The following is a 22,255-nucleotide window of genomic DNA, read 5'->3' as shown; positions in this document are numbered from 1 at the left end:
GTGTATTTGATATATAGAGGCCAAGATTTTACAATAATACAAGATTTGTAACTTTATGGATATTAAGTTCTTAAGAGTTTAAAGAAGCTGGGTAGTTGAAATTATTCACAATAAAATAAAGGATTTCTTAAATACACAGACCTGAAGTTATATTTTTAATAACTTAATGTAGTTATTCTAATCATGCATCCAACCATCTTTTGCTTTGAATATGCCTTTCTTGAATTCTATAGTCTAAGCCTACCAGAAATCCTTTCTCCTTGTTAGTGACATCATCATATTATGTGTGCAAGTTGTATTTAATTTTTATTACATTTTTTATTTAAATGATGAGTTTTGCCATTTCAAAAATATGTTCTACTCTGTCATAAATACCATAGGGGGAAATGTATAACTTCATACTTATAAAATAAAGCTATGTAAGTTGCTGAGAAAGGGCAAAGCCAGGGAGATATATCCTTGTACTCTATGAACTTCAGTTATTTTATTTGTTCTGTATTTTAACTAATTTTGACTCCTTATATTGAGAAGAATGGTGTTAGTGGAAGCTCTTAGTCTTTGGCAAGAAATGCCTTAGTTAGTTGAGAGGACAGTAATTCCACCAGCAAGATTTCTGAAGTCTGTCTAATGTTTAAAAGAGAATCTTGATATGAACAGTCATCCCTAAGCAGAGCTAATCATCAGAGAGAGAATTTCTTTGATCTCTCTCTAAACTAAGTCAGGTTTTATTTCTGTTAGTCAAAGAGAGAACTCCTCCAAGTTGGATAGAGCTAATGAGAACTTCTTTCTGAAGTTAAGGAAGTGAACAACTGACATTGAGTAGTCTATCAGAATCTGACACTTCATCAAGGACTGTTTGGGTTAAAACTACATAGAAAAGCTGTATCTATTACCATCATGTTAAAGAAAGTGAAGTTTAATGGATAAAGGCTTGCTATTTTTGAAATCTATGCTACTTGTTATTCCTCAGTATTTAATAGTATAGCTGATTGTTTTCTTTACATATAATTAATCTTCTGTTTATCATTTATAAAAATGTCATTAGAGTTTAAGCCATTTACCATAATCAGGAGATTACCAGATTATTCAGTTATTATTCAATTAGCTATTTATACCTGAGAGCTGAATTAAAATGCCTGGGCAAATTCTTAAATTCTTGGTGATAAATTCCTCACATCCTTAAAAAAGGAATAATGATTGCAAGATTAATCACATTATTATCTCGATTACATGCATGTAGATCTAAAGATAGAGAATATCACCATTCTTCAATAGTTTTTTATTTACATGACTTAATTATTCTATTATGTAGAGACACGCAGAATGTATGTATCTTACCCTCTATGACACCTCTCTTATTCTTTTTTTAAGATTTTATTTATTTGAGAGAGAGAGCATAAGCGGGGGGCGGGGGGGATAGCAGAGGGAGAAGGAGAAGCAGGCTCCCTGCTCAGCAGGGAGCCCCATGCAGGGCTCAGTCCCAGAACCCTGAGATCATGACCTGAGCTGAAGGCAGACGCTTAACCAACTGAGCCACCCCGGCGCCCTGACACCTATCTTATTCTTATACTCACTTCACTTTGTGCTCTACCTTCTCCATCCCCCTGATAAAAGTCACAAAATATTTTTTTTCAGCCCTGATCTTCCTTGATCTCTTAAGAACCTTCAGGACATTTAACTCTTCCCAGTTTTCCTGAGTTTTTGCATACACCCCAGTCTCCTGTTTTCTTTCTGTTACCTCTACTCATTATCTTTCACTGTCTCCACCTGTCCTTTTATGTCATTAAATATGACATTCCTCAGGGTTCTGTGTAGGCCTCCTTCTGTTCTCTCACAAGAAAGATATTACACAGTATTCTATACTTACATCATGTAGTTACCATGGCTTCCAGTTATTAGCTGCAGCTCCAGCTTCTCTTGTTAGCTCTAGAAGACCTATATATCCAATGCCTACTCAACACTCCACTTGGATGTTTCACAAGTAACCTCTAATTGAACATGTCCAAAACTGAATTTATTTTTCCCCCTTAAAGCTGCTCCTCCTCCAAAAATCCATATATCAGTAACCACCATTATCATTCTCCACTTACTCAAGTCAGTAACAAGATTCATACTTGACTCCTACCTTTTCTTCCAAATGCAATCAGTCAAAAAGCCATATTCATAAATATTGTTCACTTCTGTCTTTCATGACATCATTTTAGTCAAGTTTGCCATCATCTCTTACCTGCTTTCCTAACAATAATTTCCTGCATCCATTCTTGTTCCTCTCTATTCTTCAGGCTTAAACTAGCATAGTCTTTTATTATTATTATTATTATTATTATTATTATTATTATTATACTTAAAGCAACAGTAATTCATCATCTCACCCTTCTAGAGGCTAAATGTCCAAAAGCAAGATGTTAGAAGATCCATGTACTCTCTAATGGCTCATGGGGAGAATCTTTGCCTCTTCTAGCTTCTGGTATTTGCCAATAATCCGTGGTGTTCCTTGGCTTGTAAATGCATCCTTCCAGTCACATGGCCATCTTCTCCCTCATCAACTTCCCTCTGAATGTCTGTCTGTGTATCCAAATTTCTCATTTCCCTTTTTAGAAGGACACCAGCCATATTGGATTCTGGCCCACTCTCAAAATAATCTTTTTTAACCAAAATTCTTATCAAGACTCCTGTCTACAAGGCCCTGCATGATCTTTCCCTTGTCTGCTTTACCACGTTCTTCCATCAGTATCGTTCCCTCATATTTTTCTATGCTTTAGATTTCTTTTAGTTTTAGGAATACCTCATACATACTTCTACCTTAAGTTCTCTGTATCTGCCTTCATTTCCTTTATTAGGAGAAATCCTGAAGAGTAAGAACTGTGTCTTATTCATTTTTGTGTCCTGATGGCTTAGCATAATGGTTGATGTATTGTAACTTAAAATAATAACATATTTTCTTCTCTAATAGTTTATGGGTACATTGAGGAAAGAACCATTCTTATCTCTCGACCCCCAGGGCCTAATTCAGTGTCTAAGAAATAGTGTGTTCTCAACATATGTGTATTTAGTTGAATTAATTACCACAAATAAGGTTATACCAGTTAACTCTCCGTTGAACAAAGCCCTCAATTGCTTAGTCACAGCTCCTTATTCATCAGGCATTCTATCTAATTTTCCTCATAGAATGCATGGTATTTATATTTACATATTTATATATTATATGCTTGTCTTCTTTTCCACTGTATCTCCAATCCCTACATACCTGGTATATCAATAAATAGTACCTAGTAATCATTATTTTTGAGTGAATTAACAAAAGGTTAATTCAAATTATCCAGTGTTTTACTCTGTTTCCTGTAAGACAACATATCTGAAGAATGGTCTCCAAAATCCTCTATAATACTTATTGAAAATGCATATTCGAGACTCCACAAATACCTACTAAATCATTTCTCTGAAGGTTGGCTCCTGGAATCTACGTTTTTACTAAGGTCCTTGGGTGATTCTTAACATGATATGTGCGTACAATTTTCTCATGACTTTGTAGGTAAACAGGAATGTTCATTCATAATGGGAAAAAACCTCAATGATAAAACATTCATATTTATGGTTATGGTGTTATTTTTTGTATTGATTCTTTGTGTATTTTTTATATTAATCTACTTATACTCTAGTTATTTATGTCTAACCTCTTTTGGCAAGTTACCTTTCATGAACCAAAACCACCACCTGTTTTCACTATTCAGCAATCACAGCCTATTCAGTCTCTGAGCGTCTTTTTTTTTTTTGTCTTTACTGCTTAAAAATCTCTCTCGCTCCTCCACCCCTTGTTCTGCTTTGTGAAAGCAGTTCCTAATCAGAGATACTGACCTACAGTGGAATTTCAAAGGCCATTCATGTGGAAATAAATTAGAGTAAGAAACTCATCCAGGACTCAAAAAACTTATGTTCCCTACTAACACTTTATGGTATTTTCCCACTTGAAATCAGTAAAAGGAAACCCTATTAAATCAACTCAGAAAGTGTGTCATGATTAAAGTGATAATTACAGGGTACCACCATATGAGTATATATGAGCATAAACACAGTTGTCATACAACATGGACAGCATCAGGAATTGAAAGTGACAAAATGTTATCCCCCCCTGAAAACTGAAAAATATGAACAAAAAGTTTTTCTTCAAGAGAAGAAATGTAAAGAAGCAAGAGAAAGGTTGGAAGGGATAAAGGAAAAGCCAAGATCAAAAGTAATGATTTAAAAAAACACTTTAATTTTACTCTTCCTTTTTTCTTCTTCATTTTAAGAAACTTTTGACTAAGTTTTATTCATTCAGTAAACACTCATTGAGCATCTAGCATCCCAAGCACTTGATGATTTAATTTGTTAAGGGCTTTGCAGTTACAGAGAAGTTTTCAATCTTCATTTCCTAGTAGTGTTGCCTGCATCTTTTCAAAATAGCTTACTAATTGAGGGTGCATGCTGAAAGGTAGCTGAGAACAAATCAGGTCAGATGAAGGGAAAGATCAGCAATGCCCCAGCCTTGCCCCCATTACAACCATGCTGTTCATTTTCCAGTCTCAAGTGTTATTTAAGACAAGCTTAAGTCCAGAGTTAGCAAGATTGTTATCATTTTATATAAACTTCCTTTCCCACAGCATATCAGTTCCAAATTTTGGGTGTAATTTAATTCAGCACACCAGAAAACTATTTTGGCAGATGGAAAAAATATACTAGGAAGGGATAAAAATATGTATTAGATTGTTTAGAAGGGTAAACTGAACCAAACTCTCAATTCCTTTGTGGAATGAAACAATAAATAAATAGATGTAACAAAATAACTCAAGGCTAATTCTTTATTTCCAGGTCAACAAACTAAATTAGTGATGCATGTTTATCATTGTTTTTTCTCGGTGACCCTTCCTACTTTTCTCATTTAAAAAATCTAATTGTTTCACTGCAGCTCTATGAAGCTTGAAATATTTACATGTTATATATCTTGTCACTATATTTTTAAACATTTACTATTCTGTTTTGTAAAGTTATCCTAGGAAATGAAAATCATAGTTACATATTAAAGATATTTGTTTCCTCTGAGTTATAGAAATCCATGGGTCTCCTCATCCTAAGTCATCAAATTAATAAATACTACTTCTCTGAATGTGGAGATTTCAGTATGTACAAACCTGTTGTGAATGGAGCAGTGCCCTGTAAACACAGCAAGTGAAACGAGAACAGAAAAAATTTCCAGAGCCAGATAAAAAACTGAATGAGCACCAAGAGATTTCTAGAGAATCTTGTATTAAGGAAGATTGGGGAGCCAGGGTGGAGGGGAAGGTTCTTGAGAAGGAAAAGAGAGATGTTTAGAAGTTGTGAGTAGGGGGGTGTTGGGGGTGGATTTCTTGATGAGAAACACAAAAGAAGAAAATAAATATGAATTATTGTCACCTTTGGTGAAAATAACAATTCTCATGATACAGGGTAGAGCATCCTACTTAGGACTGGCCCAAGCTAGCAGCTGATCTGATCGAGACGATGGCATACTTCCCTACAGACATCAGGACAGATGATGCTTTGACACAGCGTTAACATATCCACATTGCAGTTGCTTGGAAAGTATGCTGGTGACAGTATTTATTCCTTTTCAGCCTGATTTAATTCAGTATTGATATGAAGCAGTTCCTGTAGCAATGTTTTTCCATAGAATATATTTTCTTCATGAAGAGTGATGGGCACAGATAGCACAATTCCAACTTGCTAAGGAGTATCTGGGGTCCTGCACTGAGGTCTTCGTTATGCAACGTCAGAGTTCAGGGTTGTCATTTCACGTATCAATGACATTCCATGGCATTTAAAGAGAAATGGATTCTGGCACAAGTCTGTCGAAAGGCTAGCAACAACAGGCCCAGTTGTTATATATAGGATTCAGTGAGTCTAATCATTTTCACAGTCCCAAAGTATAAATGTCCTTGTTTTTCTCCAGCTTTTCTTCCAGGACATCCTATTAAATATGCAAAATAAATAAACAAGCCATATTAGAAGTAAATCTGCTAAAAATTCAGCTTGTTAACCTGGTTTATACAGATGGTAACACAGAATTTAAGAAAGTAAGGTGCATAATGAAAAAAGAAAAGGCAGCTTTTATCTGCAGCATTCTTACATCTGCTAGAGAATCATTCCTAAAGGTTATTTTTCTTCATTCCCCCAAAGCCAAAATGAGGAACTAGAAACTCTTGTTAAGCTGATATTATTCCAGAACACATCTATCCAAATTATAAATTATTGTTCAGAGGTCCTACAGAAATTAAGTAAAATAAATACTTAACAAAGAGGGCGCCTGGGTGGCTCAGTTGGTTAAGCGACTGCCTTCGGCTCAGGTCATGATCCTGGAGTCCCTGGATCGAGTCCCGCATCAGGCTCCCTGCTCGGCAGGGAGTCTGCTTCTCCCTCTGACCCTCCCCCCTCTCATGTGCTCTCTCTCATTCTCTCTCTCTCAAATAAATAAATAAAATCTTTAAAAAAAAAAATACTTAACAAAGAGTAGATAGAGTCCGGACAGACTTGACTTAATACATTTTAAACTTTTATACTTCTCAAATAGATATTTGAATGAGTCTAAGGTTAATAACATATTTGTTTACTTGAATAAATGGTTCCCATTGATTATAAATGCCCTTATGGTAAACTGGATTCTCACATGAATTTATGTCTATTTCTGAATCTATTTTCAGTTATATTCATCTCATTCAGGTTATTTATTTTCCAGGACCAAGAGGTTATTAAAATTATAATTATATCACACATTTGCCACTGTTTCTACATGAATAGTAGAATTGGCTTGTCTTTTTTTCTCCCTCCCTTGGGGAAAAAAAAATCATTTTGGTATTTATATTGTCATTGAATTAAATTTACAAATAAGTAGGAAAAAACTGGCATATGATATTGAGTTTTATTTTTTACAAAAACAAGGTACATCTTCCTGTCTACTTTTTAAGTTCCTCTGTGGCATTTTAAAGTTTTCTTGCATATTTTGTGATAGGATTATTTCTATGTTAACTTTTCTGTTGCTATTATAATTCTGTTGCTAGTATAATGATATCTTATTATTTTATTATATTTTCTAGCTGTTTTTTAAATACCAACAGAAAGATTTTACAAACAGTTTGATTTGGTGTAGTGGTTAAGAATACAGCCTCAAATTTTTTAATCCCACCTTTACCACACAAGCTATGTGACCTGTTTCCTATTGTCCATAAAATAGAGATGATGATATTATATAGAATTGAGAGGATTAAATGAGTTAATATATGTAGAACACTGCTGTACATAGTAAGCACCTGTAAGTTTTCATTATCATCATCATTTATTTGATACATTAATGTTCTCTCATTGTAATAGTTTTCAGTTGAGTCAGATTTTCCAGTTTTATATCATCTGCAAATTATGATAATTTTGCCTCTCAATTTTATACATCTTATATCTTTCTATTATTTAATTACTTCACCTAATTCTCCAGAACAGTGTTAAACAACAGTGATAATAGTATTTTTATCTTAACCTAGATTTAATGGCAGTGTTTCTAATATTTCATTATATTTTGGCTTGAGAGATAAATTTCATCATGTTGTACAAGTGCATTCTGATTTCTTAAAAATATTATCAAATGTCTTTCAACATGTTGTTCTGATATTCAGTAGGAAGCAAAGACAGGCCATGACTATTGACTCCTGAGCTGTGTCTTTTTATAATGTTTCAGCTTTTGGAGTCCATTCTAAATCTATGGTCTATCCTAATTTCTGTTTATGTAGAGGTTATCAGTCCTCTCAGAAACCACCAAACCCTTAGTTTAAGCCAGAGATATTTTAAAGTCCTTGCTCACCATTGGGTGGAAATACTGTAAGAAGTCATGGAATGGGAAATCCTGTGATTTTGAGAGGGATTTGGAAAAAAGAAATTGACTAGATTTGAAGAGCAATGAAACCTTACTGAAAATTAACCAGCCAAAACTAAAACATAAATTTCGGTTAAATTTAAGATAACAAGAAATTATTTGTTTCATGTTTGACTGGAAAGGAGATAATTATTTCTAGTAGTATTTGATAATAAGTAATTTTAAATTACCTTTCCTGAGAGGCTAGTACCAACTTGTGTATTTGTATGTCCATTTGTCATTTATTGGTTAATTCTTGATTCTATATTGTATTCTTTACCATTTATAGCATTATTATCATTTCAATTAAAGTAACCTCATATGTTTTAATGATAAATTTATCATTTGGTTTTGCAATAGAATATCTATTTTTTTCTATTAAAAAATACTTTTGAACACATTCAGATGTCTGTCACTTTGGCCAGAAGTGCCAAAGAATTAAAAAAAAATTAATAGGGTATATAATTGTTGAAGTATATCTGTACATTGATAGTCACTATAGTTTTTTGAAGATTTACTTCACCACAAGAAATATTGCCTGTAACTCCTTTATGAAAGATTTTTCATTTTCTTAGATAGCTTTATTTTTTTATCTTATTTATTTGTTTGAGAGAGGGAGCATGAGCCAGGGGGAGGGGCAGAGGGAGAAGCAGGCTCTCTGCTGAGCAGGGAGCCTGATGCAGGGCTTGATCCCAGGACCCCGAGATCGTGACCTGAGCCAAAGGCAGATGCTTAACCCACCCACCCAGGTGCCCCAAGGAACTTTTTTTTTTTTTTACAAAGAGAGAGAGAGCAGGGGGAGGTGTTAAAGGAGAAGGAGAGAGAATCTTAGGCAGGCTCATGTCCAGTGGGGCTCAATCTCATGACTCCGAGATCATGACCTGAGCCAAAAACAAGAGTCAGATGCTTAACCCACTGAGCCACCCAGGCGCCCCTTCTTAGATAACTTTTTAACTGCATATCATGTTATATTAAGCCAAATAGAGGCTATGAAGACTTTTTTAAGTATAGACTATATCTAGACTAAATATTGCAGTAATTCATCTATTCCATTATTGCTGATAATTTTAGTTAGTTGTCACTGTTATATTTAACAGACTTCTGCTATTACATTTAACACTTTTGTTATATTTATACAGACTTTTTGTACATCAAATAATTTATAAGACTTTCTTACAAAATTCTGTTTGTTTATGCCCAATTTATGTTTCAGGATCTAGAACTCTAGTCAGATCTTAAATGAATTGAAAAATTAGTTTACCCCTGAAATGCTTTTATTTCTATCAGAAAATATGAAAAAAAATGGGCTCTAACCAATTTAACATGGAAAGGAACCATTCAGATTTATCAGTTCATATTCCAAAATAAGTATTATAAACCTAAAGTACCTCTCCATAACCCCTGGCATTAGATTGGTGGTGACATGTACATAAACCTTCTGATTTCATTAAATCTCATCATTTATGTGAAAGAAGTTTGAAATATAGTGAGCACATTATGGGCATTGATATTTCTATATCTATATTCTCATAAGAATTGTCTGGGATGGTTTGTAGCATATTAAAATAAATGGTTTGAGATTAGAAACAACTAAGTATCCTTCCTTCATCATAAGATTTTTAACAGTCTTCTGTCTTCACAGGAGAAACTGATTTCCCTTCACTTGGGACATCTCAACTATATTAAGATAAAAATGGTTGGCGGATGCATGATATTAGCTGAACATTCCACTAGATATTAATCATGGTAATAACTGTTAATACCACAAGCACTTTAGAGAGCTCATTTACCTTGTCCTTGGCACGGAAATAAGGATGAGAAAGGCAGTCTGGAAGATTTTCTTCCACAGGGATTTACTGAAGCTTCCAGCCAGAGAATGTTGTTGGGTCATTTATTTGACATGTGTTCATTGTGTAGTGAGGGGAATGATGGGGGAATTTCCCAAGTCACAAGGAACACTGAGCAAAAATAGCAGTGCTTATCACTTTAGCGTATAAGGAAAAGGGAATAATGAGAGAGAAGGGTAATGAAATCACCAAGTAGTTCAAATGATGGCTACCTTGACATTAGAGTTTGAGATGAAAATACCTACTGGACTAACTAAAATACTGTGACCTCTTAGTCACCAGCTGGCTCTACTCTTTGAATCTCTGCTGCCATTGAAAGCTAACCTTAACACCCTATGTGGAATAGCAGCTCAATCACATTCCAGAAGGAAGGTGTCATAAGTTCCATGTTTAGGAGTTCAGCTGAGTGGAGCCACTCTCATGTTTAACTTTCATCTTGTTTACCTTAGCCTAAGAAATTTATCAGGTTCTGGTTTTACTTCAAAAATTATTTCCAGAAGATTTTAGAAACTTATATACAGCAGCACCAGCACCACCATCTCCCACTCATTGCCAGGTTGACCTTGTTTTTGCCTCATAAATCACTGATGTTAGAGTTCTTCTGTTACTGTAACTTCCATCTCTCTGCCTTCACTTCAACCAATGTGAAGTATGAAATATTTCCCAGCCACCTGTCTATGAAATGCTTAAGTTCTCACTTATCTAAGTTTGCATAAGCAAGTCACACTGTATGAACAACACTTTACTAAGCCTCACAATTAGAATCACTCCTGAATCTCTTTAAATAGAAACTCCTCTGGTGTCATTAAGTATTACCTACAGATGTCTAACTTTTGTCCCAGAAAGTAAGCAAAAGTTTTGGGACCTATTGCCAGTTGAAAATCTTATCAGAAATAAGGTCATAGAGTTCTAGAGCTAAAGGAAGCAGAAGATACCTATTCCTACCCCTTTATTTTATACATAAGAAAACTGTGGCCCAGAGAGATGAAATATCTCCAAAATGATATTGTATATAAAAGGGAGAATTACTCACCTTACAGAATTTAGCTTAAATGCAATTTTTCAGGAGCACATGTGGGAAAATTTTAGCATAAAATCCCTAATCACTGAAAAAAATTCTATCTCCCCTCTTTGTGTTTCATATTCATATACATTATCTCTCTTTTATTTGAGGGAGAAAAAATATTCTATCTAGTGTGAGAGCTATATTATGTAGCTTCCAGAGCATGACCGTTTTATTTCAAACTCCATTTCAGATGCTATATTTCTATATCTTAGAAATAGTAACCCCTCTCTTTTCTCTCTAAAAACATGAGAGAGAAATGAAAACACCAAAATGCCACAGAAACAATTTATTGCTTTAAATATATAAAAGTATCTTTGTAGATTGATAATGTTTTCAAAGGTAATCTTTCTTTGTTAAAATTCCTTTGAAAATGATACTTAATGTCCGCCTGTGCCATCTGTAAAAATCTGTCCCTCTTCATACAAAAGTTCAAAATATCTAGCACTAAGAAAATAAGCAGTCTATTTATTGTAGACTTATGGAATAATAAAAATTGATGTATATTGCCCTAAAAAAACTCAACTTTATGTATTTCCAGGCCTTATTCATAGTTTATATAATTTAATTTTTTCAGCAGCGTATAGATGTGCCTACCAAAACTAGGATTTTTTTTCCTGCCATTTTTTTCCTTTTTCTTCAAATTGTTTATCTTTTCTCATAACTTAAACTAATTTTTATGTTAATAATTCCAAAAATATAACTCTAGCCATGACTTCTCTCAAACACCAGTTTCTAACTGCATTCTCAATACTTCATCTTTAGTAGACCCTATGCAACCTCGATTTCACATATCCGAGTCTGAACTTTTCTTCCCCTTATTGACTGTTTGCCACTGTTACCATCTTTTTTCCCTAATCACCCATATTCAAAACTTAAGAGCCATCATTTACTGAGCCCTTTCCTTTATCTTTTACATATTTTCTTATAGTGCTTTTCTTATGTCTTCTTTTTTTTTTTCTTTAGCCTTTCATTAATACACCCAATTCTGCTGAGTAGCGACTGAGTTCTAGGCTCTCTGCTAGGCAGTGGAAGTATAAAAAACAAGTTCTGGTCCCTGTTTTCACAGAGCTCATGGCATATTGGAAGAGACCATTATCAAAATGAGGCAGAGACCATAAACCTGAGAAATTCTGGTTAGATATTTGTGAACTCAACTGTTAAAAATTCCTTCAAAGTGAAAATAGCATCCTGACTGAAATTTCTGCCCCGTTCATTCCAGGCTGAATTGAAGAAAAAGTGGATTTTAAAGGAGACTAGCTTTATTCAGCATATCTCCCAGAGGTAGAACCAAAATCCTAGAAGTAGAATCAAAATACCTTTCCAATGTGTGTGATAGAATGGCTTTACACAGAATATGTGTGAAAACCCCCAGTTCTTTACTGGCCAACTCCTAGTCATCCTTTTATTCTCAACCCAAATGTTACCTTTTCAAAGAAGTATTCCCAAATTGTCCACTTTCTCCTAGACAAGTGAACCATTTCTTCTTCTGTATCATGACAGAAACCAAGTTTCAGTGATTTCAGGAGGGAATGGCAAGAAGAAAGTAGACATGAGAAGATAAAGGGACAATAGCTAGACAAAGACTCACCCCTTGGAGAGTAATTTTATTATTTATTATATGTTGTTTTAATGTATCTTTCATTGTGGATGAGAGAGAATTGGCCAAGAAAAAATAGTAGGAAGGAAAAGACTAAAGGAAAAAAGAGGATAGTGAATAAAGCAAAGCTCTCAGTTTCTGATGTCATCTTTAATCTAAATCTTCATAAAATTCACTTTCTAACAAGTCTTTCTGGCTGTCATTTTCCCATCTTTATTTCATCCTTCAAAATACAGCCAAATTAGTCTTCCTTTTTTTTTTTTTTAGATCTAGAGAAGTTTAATGATTTTTCCAAAGTCACATAACTAGTATTGGCTGTACCAACACTAGAACTCAACTATGCTGATTTCTAAGAGCGTGCTTTCCATTTCTTTTTTTCTTTTTTTAATTTTATTTTATTATGTTATGTTAATCACCATACATCATTAGTTTTTGATGTAGTGTTCCATGATTCATTGTTTGCATCTAACACCCAGCGCTCCATTCAATATATGCCCTCTTTAATACCCATCACCAGGCTAACCCATCCCCCGCTCCCCTCCCCTCTAGAACCCTCAGTTTGTTTCTCAGAGTCCATAGTGTCTCATGGTTCATCTCCCCATCTGATTTCCCCACCTTCATTTTTCCCTTCCTACTATCTTCTTCTTTTTTTTTTTTTAAACATATAATGTATTACTTGTTTCAGAGGTATAGGTCTGTGATTCATCAGTCTTACACAATTCACAGTGCTCACCATAGCACATACCCTCCCCCATGTCTATCACCTAGCCACCCCATCCCTCCCACCCCCCACCACTCCAGCAACCCTCAGTTCATTTCCTGAGATTAAGAATCCCTCATATCAGTGAGATCATATGAAACATGTCTTTCTCTGATTGACTTATTTTGCTTTGCATAATACCCTCTAGTTCCATCCATGTCATTGCAAATGGCAAGATTTCAGGTTTTTTGATGGCTGCATAATATTCCATTGTATATATATATACCACATCTTTATCCGTTCATCTGTTGATGGACATCATGGCTCTTTCCACAGTTTGGCTATTGTGGACATTGCTGCTATAAACATCGGGGTGCACGTACCCCTTCGGATCACTGCATTTGTATCTTTGGGGTAAATACCCAGTAGTGTAATTGCTGGGTCATACGGTAGCTCCATTTTCAACTTTTTGAGGAACCTCCATATTGTTTTCCAGAGTGGCTGCACAAGCTTGCATTCCCACCAACAATGTAGGAGAGTTCCCCTTTCTCCACATCCTCGCCAATATCTGTCATTTCCCGACTTGTTAATTTTAGCCATTCTGACTGGTGTGAGGTGGTATCTCATTGAGGTTTTGATTTGGATTTCCCTGGTGCCGAGTGATGTTGAGCACTTTTTCATGTGTCTGTTGGCCATTTGGATGTCTTCTTTGGAAAAATGTCTGTTCATGTCTTCTGCCCATTTCTTGATTGGATCAATTGTTCTTTGGGTGTTGAGTTTAAGAAGTTCTTTATAGATTTTGGATACTAGCCCTTTATCTGATATGTCATTTGTAAATATCTTCTCCCATTCTGTCAGTTGTCTTTTGGTTTTGTGGACTGTTTCTTTTGCTGTGCAAAAGCTTTTTATCTTGATGAGGTCCCAATAGTTCATTTTTGCCCTTGCTTCCCTTGCCTTTGGTGATGTTTCTAGGAAGAAGTTGCTGCAGCTGAGGTGGAAGAGGTTGCTGCCTGTGTTCTCCTTTAGGATTTTCATGGACTCCTGTCTCACATTTAGGTCTTTCAACCATTTGGAGTCTATTTTTGTGTGTGGTGTAAGGAAATGGTCCAGTTTCATTCTGCATGTGGCTGTCCAATTTTCCCAACACCATTTGTTGAAGAGACTGTCTTTTTTCCATTGGACATTCTTTCCTGCTTTGTCGAAGATTAGTTGACTATAGAGTTGAGGGTCCATTTCTGGGCTCTCTATTCTGTTCCGTTGATCTATGTGTCTGTGTTTGTGCCAGTACCATACTGTCTTGATGATTACAGCTTTGTAATCAAGCTTGAAGTCCAGAATTGTGATGCCACCAGCTTTCCTTTTCTTCTTCAACATTCCTCTGGCTATTTGGGGTCTTTTCTGGTTTGATACCAGAATAATTTTAGGATTATTTGTTCCATTTCTTTAAAAAAAGTTGATGGTATTTTGATGGGGATTGCATTAAATGTGTAGATTGCTCTAGGTAGCATTGACATCTTCACAATATTTGTTCTTCCAGTCCATGAGCATGGCACATTTTTCCATTCCTTTGTGCCTTCCTCAATTTCTTTCATGAGTATAGTTTTCTGAGTACAGATTCTTTGCCTCTTGGTTAGATTAATTCCTAGGTATCTTATGGTTTTGGGTGCAATTGTAAATGGGATCGACTCCTTCATTTCTCTTTCTTCTGTCTTGTTTTTGGTGTATAGAAATGCCACTGATTTCTGTGCATTGATTTTATATCCTGCCACTTTACTGAATTCCTGTATGAGTTCTAGCAGTTTTGGGGTGGAGTCTTTTGGGTTTTCCACGTAAAGTATCGTATCATCTGCAAACAGTGAGAGTTTGACTTCTTTGCCTATTCGGATGCCTTTTATTTCTTTTCATTGTCTGATTACTGAGGCTAGGACTTCTAGTACTATGTTGAATAGCATTGGTGATAGTGGACATCCTTGCCATGTTCCTGACCTTAGAGGGAAAGCTCTTAGTTTTTCCCCATTGAGAATGATTTTCGGTGATGGTTTTTCATAGATGGCTTTTATGATATTGAGGTATGTACCCTCTACCTACACTGTGAAGAGTTTTAATCAAGAAAGGATGCTGTACTTTGTCAAATGCTTTTTCTGCATCTATTGAGAGGATCATATGGTTCTTGTTCTTTCATTAATGTTGTGTATCACATTGATTGATTTGCGGATGTTGAACCAACCTTGCAGCCCAGGAATAAATCCCACTTGGTCGTGGTGAATAATCCTTTTAATGTACTGTTGGATCCTATTGACTAGTATTTTGGTGAGAATTTTTGCATCCATGTTCATCAGGGATATTGGTCTGTAATTCTCCATTTTAATGGGATCTTTGTCTGATTGGGGGATCAAGGTAATGCTGGCCTCATAAAATGAGTTTGGAAGTTTTCCTTCCGTTTCTATTTTTTGGAACAGTTTCAGAAGAATAGGTATTAATTCTTCTTGAAATGTTTGGTAGAAATCCCCTGGGAAGCCATCTGGCCCTGGGCTCTTATTTGTTGGAAGATTTTTGATTACTGCTTCAATTTCCTTAGTGATTACAGGTCTGTTCAGGTTTTCTATTTCTTCCTGGTTCAGTTTTGGTAGTTGATACATCTCTAGGAATGCATCCATTTCTTCCAGATTTTCTAATTTGCTGGCATAGAGTTGCTCATAATATGTTCTTATAATTGTTTGTATTTCTTCACTCTTGGTTAAGATCTCTCCTCTTTCATCCATAATTTTATTTATTTGGGTTCTTTCTATTTTCTTTTTGATAAGTCTGGCCAGGGGTTTATCAATCTTGTTAATTCTTTCAAAGAACCAGCTCCTAGTTTCGTTGATCTGTTCTGCTGTTCTTTTGGTTTCTATTTCATTGATTTCTGCTCTGATCTTTATTATTTCTCTTCTCCTGCTGGGTTTAGGCTTTATTTGCTGTTCTTTCTCCAGCTCCTTTAGGTGTAGGGTTAGGTTGTGTACTTGAGACCTTTCTCGTTTCTTGAGAAAGGCTTGTATTGCTATATACTTTCCTCTTAGGACTGCCTTTGCTGCATCCCAAAGATTTTGAACAGTTGTGTTTTCATTTTCATTGGTTTCCGTGAATTTTTTTAATTCTTCTTTAATTTCCTGGTTGACCCATTCATTCCTTCATAGGATGCTCTTTAGCCTCCATGTATTTGAGTTCTTTCCAACTTTCCTCTTATGATTGAGTTCTAGTTTCAAAGCATTGTGGTCTGAAAATAGGCAGGGAATGATCCCAATCTTTTGGTACCAGTTGAGACCTGATTTGTGACCTAGGATGTGATCTATTCTGGAGAATGTTCCATGGGCACTAGAGAAGAATGTGTATTCTGTTGCTTTGGGATGGAATGTTCTGACTATGTCTGTGAAATCCGTTTGGTCCAGTGTGTCATTTAACGTCTTTATTTCCTTGTTGATCTTTTGCTTAGATGATCTATCCATTTCAGTGAGGAGGGTGTTAAAGTCCCCCACTATTATTGTATTGTTGTCAATGTGTTTCTTTGCTTTTGTTATTAATTGCCTTATATAATTGGCTGCTCCCATGTTAGGGGCATGGATATTTACAATTGCTAGATCTTCTTGTTGGATAGACCCTTTAAGTAGGATATAGTGTCCTTCCTCATCTCTTATTATAGTCTTTGACTTAAAATCTAATTTGTCTGATATAAGGATTGCCACCACAGCTTTCTTTTGGTGTCCGTTAACATGGTAAATGGTTTTCCACCCCCTCACTTTCACTCTGGAGGTGTCTTTGGGTCTAAAATGAGTCTCTTGCAGACAGCATCTGAATGGGTCTTGCTTTTTTATCCAACCTGATACCCTGTGTCTTTTGATTGGGGCATTTAGCCCATTTCCATTCTGGATAGCTACTGAAAGATATGAATTTAGGGCCATGGTATTGCCTGTAAGGTGGCTGTTACTGTATATTGTCTGTGTTCCTTTCTGGTCTATGTTACTTTAGGCTCTCTCTTTGCTTAGAGGACCCCTTTCAATATTTCTTGTAGGGCTGATTTCATGTTTGCAAATTCTTTTAGTTTTTGTTTGTCCTGGAACCTTTTTATCTCTCCTATTTTCAGTGACAGCCTAGCTGGATATAGTATTCTTGGCTGCATATTTTTCTCCTTTAGTGCTCTGAATATATCATGCCAGTCCTTTCTGCCAGGTCTCTGTGGATAGGTCTGTTGTCAATCTAATGTTTCTACCATTGTAGGTTACATATCTCTTGTCCCAAGCTGCTTTCAGGATTTTCTCTTTGTCTCTGAGACTTATAAGTTTTACTATTAGGTGTCGGGGTGTTGACCTATTTTTATTGCTTTTGAGAGGGGTTCTCTATGCCTCCTCTGGATTTTGATGCCTGTTTCCTTCCCCAGATTAGGGAAGTTCTCTGCTATGATTTGCTCCAATATACCTTCTGCCCCTCTCTCTTTCTTCTTCTTCTGGGATCCCAATTATTCTAATGTTTCGTCTTATGGTATCACTTATCTCTCAAATTCTGCCCTCATGGTCCAGTAGTTGTTTATCTCTTTTTCTCAGCTTCTTTATTCTCCATCATTGGGTCTTCTATATCACTAATTACCTCTTCTGCCTCATTTATCCTAGCAGTTAGAGCCTCCATTTTTAATTGCACCTCATTAATAGCCTTTTTGATTTCGACTTGGTTAGATTTTAGTTCTTTTATTTCTCCAGAAAGGGTTTCTCTAGTATCTTCCATGCTTTTTTCAAGCCCAGCTAGTATCTTTATAATCATCATTCTGAACTCTAGTTCCGACATCTTACTAATGTCTGTATTGATTAGGTCTCTGGCAGTCGGTACTGCCTCTTGTTCTTTTTTTTTGAGGTGAGTTTTTCCGTCTTGTCATTTTGTCCAAAGGAAAATAGATGAATGAGAGAACAAAATGCTAACAGGGTAACAACGACCCCAGAAAAAGATACACTAAACAAATCAGAAGAGACCTTCCAGAAGGTGGTCATTTTTCTGTTCAGAGAGTTGCTGCTCTTCTTTTCATAGATCTCCTATTGAGTTCGTAGGTGTTCAGAATGGTTTGATACCTATCTAGTTGAATTCCTGGGACAAGATGAAATTTAGGTCTCCTACTCCTCCGCCATCTTGCCTTCAATCTCTGTGCTTTCCATTTCAACCTACTGCATGTACTGATCTCTGGGAGCACCAGAGGGCAAGCCAACTGAGGAGCCCGAGGCAGGGAAGGGGCGGCCCAGGCCTGTGACTGCCGCAGCTCTAACCTCTCTCCATGAGGAAGCACTTGTGTGAGGAGAGCCCTCCTGCTTTGACTGCAGCCAGAAGACCAAGCTACAGCTGTACCCGCCACTCTTCCCATGAGATCCCAGCCACAGCAAAGGGCGGCCGAGGCCCAAATTAGTCTTCCTAAGATATTGCCATTAACGTGACACATTCATCCAAAAATCCTGCAGTACTTACCCATTTGTTATATCCTCAAGCTTCTTCATCTTTCAGAGCCCTCATGATCTGTTTCCTACCCACCTATTCAATACTGTTTCCCTCTGATTCCCAGGGTGGGTGCTCAGCTCAGTAAGACTAGTCTGTTCGTTGTCTTTTTCATACCTATTGAATATAAGTTCTATAAGAACATCTATCTTTGTTTTGTTCATTAATGTATTCCACTCACAATGTGTGGTGCCTAGTAAGTGCTCAATAATTATTTATGGAACATTTCCTTGTTCATTCACACTTCAGAACTCTTAAGAGTTATCCACTTATGCACCACTCTTCTTTCTCTTTTCTACTTATCTAAACCCTACTGATTTCTCCTAACCAAGTCCTACTTGCTCCACCTATATTTTGCTAACTATTTCTGCCCATATTACATTTCTACCTTTGTCTGAATTCCCATACTATGTACCTGTGATTCCATACATGGAATCCTGTAGTTAGGAGCCCAAACTCCAGAGCCAGACTGACCCAATTTGAATCCTATCTCTGTTATTTATGATTATATATTATATAAGTTATTTTACCTCTCTGTGCCCCAGTTTCCTCATCTATAAAGTGAGCAAAATAATAAAACCTATCTCATAGGATTGTTGCATGACTTAAATGAGTTCATGTATATCAAATGTTTATCACAGTGACTAGCACAAAGTAAGCATTATATAAATGTTTTCTGTCATTGTATAGTTTTACCGCTTCATTTATGTTAGTCTTGACTTTACAACCAGATTGCAGGTTCTTTGAGGTAGAAAGGATATTTTATCTCTCTCAAGATGGCAAGCACAGACTAGTTAAATATCTGTTAATTGATGATTCATTCAAAATTAGACTATAACAAGACTACTGTGAAATTCAAGCTGCTTCATTGGGATTCAATACAACAACTTATTTTATATAAAGATCTACAGTCTACCAAACATTTTTTGTACCTGTTATGCCAATTGCTCCTTACAGAAAATTTGTAAGGTAAATAAGGCAAGTGTCATTATTCTCACTGTACAGCCTAGGAACTAAAGGTCAGAGATGGTGTCTACCACCCCTTCTCTCAGCACTGCCATGTCTCCCTTCTTCCTGCTCAGAGAGGCCAGATTAATGTCTTCTGTGTAAGCAGATATTCTTCTACAACAGAATGTCAGCCACCCCTTCTTGCAGGTATGCCCAAATCTCCGCAAATGATTGTCATTGGCACTTACCCTCATTTGCCTTGTGAGGGGCAGTTTGAGTGTCCAGAAATACCCACTCCTCTACCCTGTGGGATGCAAAGGGAGGTACATCTGATCCTGAACACTGTGCTTTCCACAAAGTTGACACCCCCCCCAACTAAATCTCCTTATATAGACTGGGAGGAAAGGTGTTGCTGGGGTGATAGTTTGAATTAGTTAAGTACTTCTGTTCCTTTTCAGTTAGCCCTAGGGGAGGTGGTGTTGGCCTTCGTTGATGGCTTCTGTTATCTGATAGCATATCAACATATCTCTTTGTTTCAACATAGGGACAACATCACTCTTCATTCTTTTATACATTCATGTAATTATTTATCAAACATCTTAGCACCTTTGCTGGGCAGGGCCCTATTATTTTTGCTATGGGAAATAGAAAGAAATACAAGAAATTCAAGCTATTTAGGTACCTGGCTCTGTGTTGTCATCAGCCTGTTTACATTGATCCAGTCTCTCTCCTAGAAATATTATATGTCACTTGAAAAAATCTTTGAGTAGGTATTTGCTTTTACAAGTTGTCCTCAAGAAAAAGTATATTTTTACTGTGTTGAAATATACATTATTAAATACATGGTTAGCCTGTGATGTTCCTTGCTTCATAAATATGCTTACTTTTGCCCTTCATACTTTATGATTCATATTTCCACCTTTCTTTTAGAAGAGTATTTTAGTATGCCAGTTACTATTCCAATTCTAATTATTCAGTGAGATTTATTAGTCTTTTTAAAAAAATTGTTTTTGCTCAACATTCAGATTGATCTCTCTCTATAGATGAATGCAATGTATGTCACTTTCTGTGCTGTCTTATTTTAAGTTCTTGAATTATAAAGTAGATATTTAATAAACAATACTTTGTTCTCAAAACTTCCAAGAAACTATCAAATCTATCAGGTATCTTCTGAAAGCAGCACTACTGGCCTCATTTATTACCCAGTGCTATAAATAGCTTTTGGAATCCTTAATTTCCAAGTGACTTTAGAGAGTAAGTTTTACAAACGCTGTGTCCTAAATAATACATCCTTGCTCTAGTGATTGACATGGCATCCTATTCTTTCAGCAAATACTTGTGTATTTGAGTCTGCTTCTGTTACCCCATTATGTCCTGTTAATTTTTTAGTCTATTCTGGTGCAGTACCATACTGTTAATATTATACAGTTTTAATATATAACAATGTATTATCTTTCAATATTTTCTTGACATTCACACTTATTTGGTCTGTCAAATGAATTTTACAATTTACATTTCAAAATTGAAAAAAAGATCCTTTTTAAGAGTCTGATAAAATTGTTTTATATTAATACATTGCTCTAAAGAAAAATGAAGTTCTTATAATAGTGACTATTTCTTTCTAGATAACATCTTATATCTCTGTTTTTTCAAATGCCCATCATGAAACTGTTTTATTTTCTTTAAATGTGATCTACTTACTTCTAAATGTTTTATTTTGGAGAGATGTTTTGATACTGCGAATGAAAGCTTTTGCTCATTGTATTTTCTGACTGGCTTCTGCTGCCATAGAAAAACTAATGATTTTGTGGTATGGGTGTTGTAACTAAAGCCTTACCAAATTCTTACCAATTTTATTATATTTTCCTTTAATTATTCCAGATTTCTAAGAATACTATTATATCACCTAAAAATAAAAATAATTTATTTCTTCTTTTCCAATATTTATACCCCTTATTTATTTTTCTTATTGTCTCAGAAGCAACTTCTATTAACAGTAACAAATAATAATGCTGATAGCTATATTTTTGCATTTTCATTTTATATTATTTATTTATTTATTTATTTTTTGCATTTTCATTTTAATAAGTCTACCTCTGTGGTTCATTATTAAGTAGAATGTCAAATATTTGAAATAAAGAACATCTTTCATCATCTAACTTTTCTGATACATGTTTACCATTAGTTTTTCTTTTTCTAAAATTGAGAACAAATGCTGAGTTTTATCACATATGGCTTTATGTCAATTGTAGTGATGTTACATACTTTGTGTCCTTTGCCTAATGAAAGGTGATGAATTATTTTAAAAATTGTCCTAATATTGAGCCACCCTTCCTGTAACATGCCCCTACTTGGTTTTAGTATGTCATTCTTTCAAACTGGTACTGCATTCAGTTTTCTAGTTTTGAGATTTAAAAAAAAAAAATCTTTAGTCATAAAAAGTATTATGTATGTGTGTGTTTAGTGCTGTCTTTCTCAGGTTTAAGTATTAGGTTAAGGTAGCTTAACAAAAATGCCCTGGGGCACTTCACTGTTTTCTTTGCCTTGGAATGGTTGTTATATCATATAGATTCCCTTTTAAAATGAGATAGAATTATTTGGGGGGAAAATGTGTTTGGCACCTTTTCCCCACTTTATAGATAAAGGACTTGGACAGAGAAGTTAAATATCACACCCA

The 22,255-nt window shown here is 35.5% G+C and overlaps 1 protein-coding gene across 4 annotated transcripts in view; it reads left to right on the top strand.

The window, feature by feature from the left end:
• Window positions 1-22,255, top strand: part of TBCK (TBC1 domain containing kinase) — a 227,149-nt gene that overhangs the window by 159,953 nt on the left and 44,941 nt on the right. The window lies entirely within an intron of this gene.

Source organism: Mirounga leonina, unplaced genomic scaffold (genome assembly GCF_011800145.1).
Source record: "Mirounga leonina isolate KUSES-001 unplaced genomic scaffold, KU_Mleo_1.0 Mir_357, whole genome shotgun sequence".
Classification (NCBI taxonomy): domain Eukaryota; kingdom Metazoa; phylum Chordata; class Mammalia; order Carnivora; family Phocidae; genus Mirounga; species Mirounga leonina.
Note: the sequence above shows the minus strand (reverse complement) of the source record. Positions and strands in the feature narration are given on the sequence as shown.